Source organism: Adiantum capillus-veneris, chromosome 8 (genome assembly GCF_014529385.1).
Source record: "Adiantum capillus-veneris isolate H3 chromosome 8, ASM1452938v2, whole genome shotgun sequence".
Lineage (NCBI taxonomy): Eukaryota > Viridiplantae > Streptophyta > Polypodiopsida > Polypodiales > Pteridaceae > Adiantum > Adiantum capillus-veneris.
Genome location: NC_140938.1, coordinates 35,662,752 through 35,669,163, shown reverse-complemented (window position 1 = coordinate 35,669,163; position 6,412 = coordinate 35,662,752). Strand labels below are relative to the sequence as shown.

At 39.5% G+C, this 6,412-nt stretch overlaps 1 pseudogene; it reads right to left on the bottom strand.

Annotated features, from left to right (window-relative positions):
* Positions 1-783: 783 nt before the first annotated feature.
* LOC147451960 (uncharacterized) lies at positions 784-4,237 on the bottom strand (annotated as a pseudogene).
* Between the last annotated feature and the right edge of the window lie 2,175 nt (positions 4,238-6,412).

Genomic DNA, 6,412 nt, shown 5'->3' with positions numbered 1-6,412 from the left:
TAGATATGAACTATGAAGGTTAATATATGAAAAGCAAAATGTTGTAATAAGTTGGGCATCTAAATATGTCTCTAGCCCTACAAAGGTGGTATAGCCTCACAAATGATGTATTTTGATGAGGATTCTATGTATCCTACATCCATGAGTCTATGTGCTAATAACATATATCATGTATTATTCATTGATGTAGCTAAGAGAGCATTTAATGGCATATCTGAGAGAGAGAGAGAGAGAGAGAGAGAGAGAGAGAGAGAGCTGTTCCTTCTAGAGATATGTGAGAGGTTGTCCGATATGCGATTGTTCTCAAGAGTTTTTTGGCGTGTTTTAGTGGTAACAAAGGTCAAGTAAGAGTGAAGCTACTACGAAACAAAACAAGTACTTAAACATTCAACATTAAAAACCCTGCTAATTTTGGCTTTCAACAATTATGTCTCCCACCAAAAAAGATGACAAAAATGTTCCATCAAGACATTGCATGGGTTTCACCCATATCACTATGATGAGTCACACTCATCATTGATGAACAAATTACGTCTCTGTCGCTCATTTTGGATATTGTAGTCGTAGCGCTTGTCCCAGGCCATTCTTCTTGCGGTCTCCTCTATATATACTGCCAAAATACTTGAATGAAACAAGAGAACTAGATTATTGACCCAACACCATACATAGTGAAACACGCAACATAAAAAACCATTGCCACACTACACAATATCCGAAATCTTGACAACAAGCAAAGTCCAACATAAAAAAATGCAATAAAATGTCAATGAGAGGGTGGGAGCCTCACAAGTCATCATACGGGTTCCCACCAGGTCTGTCACCCTCATCTTCCACATCTACAGATGTGGTGGCATCTTCAGCACTCCGCCCACGTGAAAGCAGTAATGGCTGCACATACATCAATATCAAGCCCTCATCACTATCAATGAAAGCACATGCCCGCCCAGTAACAAGGCAAGCTGCAAGGACGGGTGCTGTCCCACACCCGAACTCCAAACAGATACCACCATGTCTGCATAGCATCTCCACGAAGCATGCTAACAATGCATGACTCATCTGAAGGCCTCCACGTAGTGGCTCTCCTATAGTAGCAAGGGCTCTCGAGGCTGTAGGCAAATAATGTATCATCGTCGAATCCGTAGGACTCATACCAAGAGATCGAAATAGTGAAGTACTCTCTGCAAGATAACAAGGAGGTTGCAACCCTCGTCTGTGAATTATGAAAAGCATAGATGTGTCGCACTGCAAACCAACAAGAAACAAAAAAAGAGATAAACAAACTATCAAATTCATGAATAGCACGATTCATAGTTTTTATAGTTTACCTCAATATGCTCCCCATAGCTACGAACAAAACCATATGTGTCATGAAGAAGGAGCACAATCCACCTATGAATAAGCAAGTCGGATGCCCTACAAAAACGCTCTACCCACCAAATGCTATCCCCTACAGAGAAGATGAGATACAATTATTACCAGGCATGAGAAACTAGACAAGTTAAGTTAGAGACTCACCAACACATGATGTCATGATCAACACCCGACCCGAATCAGCCAGAGTAGAGAATGAGAGATGAACTCCACCACGAACATGATCCTCTGTGCAGACATCCCAAGATGGCGTCGTTGTGGATGCATGATTCAAACCACCGAATGGAAAATCCAAAAATATGAAATCAGCTGCCCAAGTCACTTTCTTGCCCACTCGGGTATATTGCACACCATCTTCTCGAGCTTTGCGCATGTGATCATGAACGGAATTCCAAACTGGGTTTCGTAGCCCTGCACGAAAGTCACTGGCAATAGCAATATAGTCTCCAACCACGGACATCTTTGGAAGAGCCAAAGACCCCAATAGGAAAGTTTGAGGCATGCACAAACGAGAGAACCTTTCTCACTGTAAGAGTGCCACCAACACCTGCATTGATTCCCAAGTGTGAAAATATGCAATGTAAACTACACGACCTCAAGAAATCAAGAGTTCAAGAATATAACCATGTGAGATTAATGACTCATCCCTAACATCCACATCTATAGAAACATCTGCAGCTTGTTTTCCCTTGTCCTTAGTACCACCTACTAATTTTAAATCAGGAATTCAAAATTACGTTGACCACTAAAGCATCAATACTTCTGAAGGAAACTCATAAAGTACTCATACCTGTAGTTAGATGTTCTTTTATCATTGGAGGATCCATTGTCTTTGTGGTTGTATTTTTCTGCTTCTTCATTTCATCATGAAGCTCCCTCTCTCTAGCAAGCATATGCCCTTGGACCATATCCACCCACCATGGACAATGACCCAACTCCCACTCCGACAAATGTTGCATTGATTGGGGATACATACAACCATCACCCAGAGCTATGTTTGTCCATTGTTTGGCCATCATAGGGATCGTGACCATATGTCCCATAGATTTCAAGTGACAAATGTTGCATTGATTTGGGATACATACAACCATCACCCAGAGCTATGTTTGTCCATTGTTTGGCCATCATAGGGATCGTGACAATATGTCCCATAGACTTCAAGTGACAAAAATACCTACAAACGAAGGCTCTCAATAATTCAAAGTTTTTAATCACCAACTAGTGATATAATGAAAGTTATCGTTCTCACCGATAGAGAAGCCTCTGAGCCGCCATTGGAATCACATCTTCCTTCTTTGGTGCCAACAACTCTGCATCCTTTGTCTTGGCTCCAAACTTAGTCTCAGCAGGAAAGAGGTGAGCTCTAGCCTCAAGCTTTAATTCTTCAAAATACATGGAGAGTGTACATTCAAGAGGCACACTGACGCCATCGAGCATATCAACAAAATCTAAAAGAAGAGTGCTAGCCCTCCCAAAAATACGTTGTAGTAATCCCTCTCTACGAATCCAACTAGAAAAATACCAACATTGTACATCATTATCAACTTTTTTAGACAACAAGCTCATAAACTAACACAATGATAGCTAAACTCACAAGCGAAAGAACAGATCTCCACACTTAAGCCCATGAGCAGCTCTTGTGATCTTATCTGATTCCAACAAAGAAACCCACAAGATCTTGCTCTCAACAGGAGCGTCTTGGAGAGCTATTAGGTTGAGCTTCTCCAATGTGGCCCAACTATCAGTGCCCCATCTAAGAGCCCACACACGCGCCAACCAATCCTCTCCAAGTCGAGGATCCACAACGTTCAACATCTAAATAAAAAGGAACACAAAATACGTAAAAATTGAAATCTTGTTAACCAATCATAAACATTTAAAAGTGTTCATGTTTAAATTACCTTCCCTACTCGATCACCATACTTGAGAGCAAGATCATTGACAATTTTCTCCTCTTCTTTAACTAGATCGTATGCAGGCAACCTTTGACGTGCTTGATCCATACGCATATGAATTTCTTTAGAGATTTGAACCTGTCATAATATGCCTCTTAAAAAATAAACCCTCTTATAAAACAAGTAAAACAAGTAAAACAATTAAAATGAAATATTCACAAGACATACATCATAAAGTAATTTTCCCAAATATCGTCTTGTCAAAGGATACCAAGGCTCAGCTCCTTTTGAATATTTCTTCCTAATCAATGCAATTACTTTTTGATCTTTTTCCGGTAAACACTTCAGATATTCGTCGTGATCTGCACCACATATGTTTGAGCAATTAACAAGCTCATCTCGCAAATGGGAAGCCACAAGTGCGTGGGTGTTCATGCTGACAGTCAAACATAAAACATTTTTCTGCAAAAGCTCCCTTTCATGACAAGACTCAACAAGATTTCAAAAATGAAAAACGAAACTTACAAATTCATTCTCTGTAGCCCAGCCAACAGTGCAATCTCTGATACCTTGGTGGGATCAATAATAGTACATAGGACCCTGCAATGCTTCTCTCTTACCAAAGAGAACTTTTCTTTAATTGCCGCTCCCCAAGCTACGGTCCTGTGGTTGCCCTCCCACACATAAAACATCCTTTTTGACAGGATATGAAGCTCATTTTGTGACACTATTTCTTTTTCAAAATCTTCATTTACCTCCATCCAAATTGGATCCCAAGAATCTTTAATGGAATCTATAAATTTAGAGCATACAAACCATCTTAAGAAAAGCATATATAAGAGTAACCAGATAGCATAAATACATCCAACAAAATCAAGCAAGAACAAACTAGAATTATGCTTACCAGACACAAAGGTATCTTCTTGCTTGCATGTCCAAAGAGACACAATAAATGCTCCCTTTTCTTTCATGTATGCTTCTTTTGCAAACGCAGCTTTGAGTCCACTAACATCATCCCTTAGTCCTCGCACTCTAGCATATGGAATTAGTCTGCAGAGAGGGATGGGCGGACATTCAAAGCAACTTAGAATTCTGGTTTTTTGTAATATATCTTCTCCTCTTTGCATGTGGAGTCGATTTTCATCTCCGACATCTATCTCACCCACAACCTCAGCCTGCACTACAAAAGGAACAATTTCCATGCATGCCTCTTCCGCACCGTGTGCATTGTCAGTCTCATGGACCAACCCAATATCAAGTTGTTCACTTTGGGTAGCATCATTATCGTCCTCCAAATCTGTAGCAACAATTGTACTGACTTGATTGCTACATTCAACAATAGACGGAATCTTTGTTTGTCTCCCTCTTTTGCGTGAAGAACCTCTCCGGGATGAGTTTCAAGTACAAAGAAAAAACTATTAACATCTACTCAACAATATTATATAATGTCAATCCAAAGCTTTTATAATCAGGCAACCAAAAGCATGTCAATTCAAAGCTTGTATAATGAGGCAACCAAAACTGTGGAAAAACATTCCGTGTTAACGCGGAGTATTTTTCCACAGTTTTGGTTGTCGTATTATACATGATTTTAAGCTGTCTAACAAGCAATTTAACCAATATTTACAATCGGACATGTCAGTACTTGCTCTCAGCTTTGTGCATCTCAGCCAAACACTTGCACTAGCCCATTCAAGCTCTGCCATTAAAGACCCATCATGCTCACATTCATCATCGATATCTTGCTCGGGATCATTCACTCACTGCATCAGCATAGACATCCCCATATCTAGAGGCAACATAGTCCTCGACACTGCTCCTTCTCTCGACCCAAAAGCCTGATCATCTCATACACTGAGGAACCTCAGCCTCCGCTTCTCCTTAAAAAGGACGTTAAGCAGAGAATCGAGTGGTGTACAAAGGATCATTTACCCAATTAAATGATGCTTAATTTATATGTAGAGCATCTGTCGTATTTTCAACAGTTTGGTCACCGATGTAGTCCCGCTTTGCTTTCGAGACCCAAGGTTGCCTCTCGACAGTCGATTTGCTTCTGATTTTTTGCTTGCAAGTCAGATAAGGGGTGCCAATTTATGAGCTCTGCATTACTCATGTAAGTTATCTACCCAAACACAAGGTAGAAAACGTAGCACAAAGCCTTCTGTTAACGCAACACAAAAAAAAACGCAGCACATCTGAAAACGCGGCCTTAGTGCAAAAACGCAGCATTCCTTCAGAACAACGCATCATTCATCATTCTTCTCATCTTAATGCAGATAAAAAAAAGCACAGCATACTTTCAGAAAAATGCAGCATTCTCCTAACGCAGCATACCTTCAAAAAAACGTAGCAAAAATATATCTAAAACTGTGCAAAAACACTCCGCGTTAACGCGGACTGTTTTTGCAAAGTTTTGTATGCCTCGTTTAACGCTATTTGAAGCACGACATAATTTTTTGAACTCTACAGAGAGGGCGGACTCGTGTACCTTTGTGAGGAATCTCCACAAGTTGAAGGTTTGCGAGGCATGGCAGATTCTTTGTCTGTGTTTTTTGGTTTCTTCTGTAAGTGAGTAGCTTGAGCTTCAGTTTAATCGTCAAGTTTTTAGGCAAAGCTTTTGTTAAGAGATATTTCAAAAGTATTTTTAAAAATACTTGGTTTATTAAATTTGAAAAATATTTATGAGGTCATCATGAGTTAGAATATAACAGATATTCAGAGATTTTTTAATTGTGTACACGAGTGACGATGATGATTTGGCCGTCGAGCCCACATGGACAACGAAGTTTATTATACATATTTGTTTAATGTGACTGAAAACAAAATATATTTTTGATCCTGAAACATACCTGAAAACGTCACATTTCATCATTTACCAGAAACGTCACATTTGCAATCATCATTTCTTGTGATTCCGAAACGTCACATTTAACTAAACATCACTTTCTCATTATTTGTTGGTAAAAAATTATAAATCAAAAGCTTTGAAGTATGTATAAACCATTTATTTAATCGTGCACTGGTATTCCTATGTTATTTCACTAGTAACTTCAAGTCTGCATTGTTATTTCTCGTCTATGATTCTTGCATTTTCTCGTCTGCTCTCACCTAACTATCTATGAGCCCAAATTGGGAACTAAGTTGAT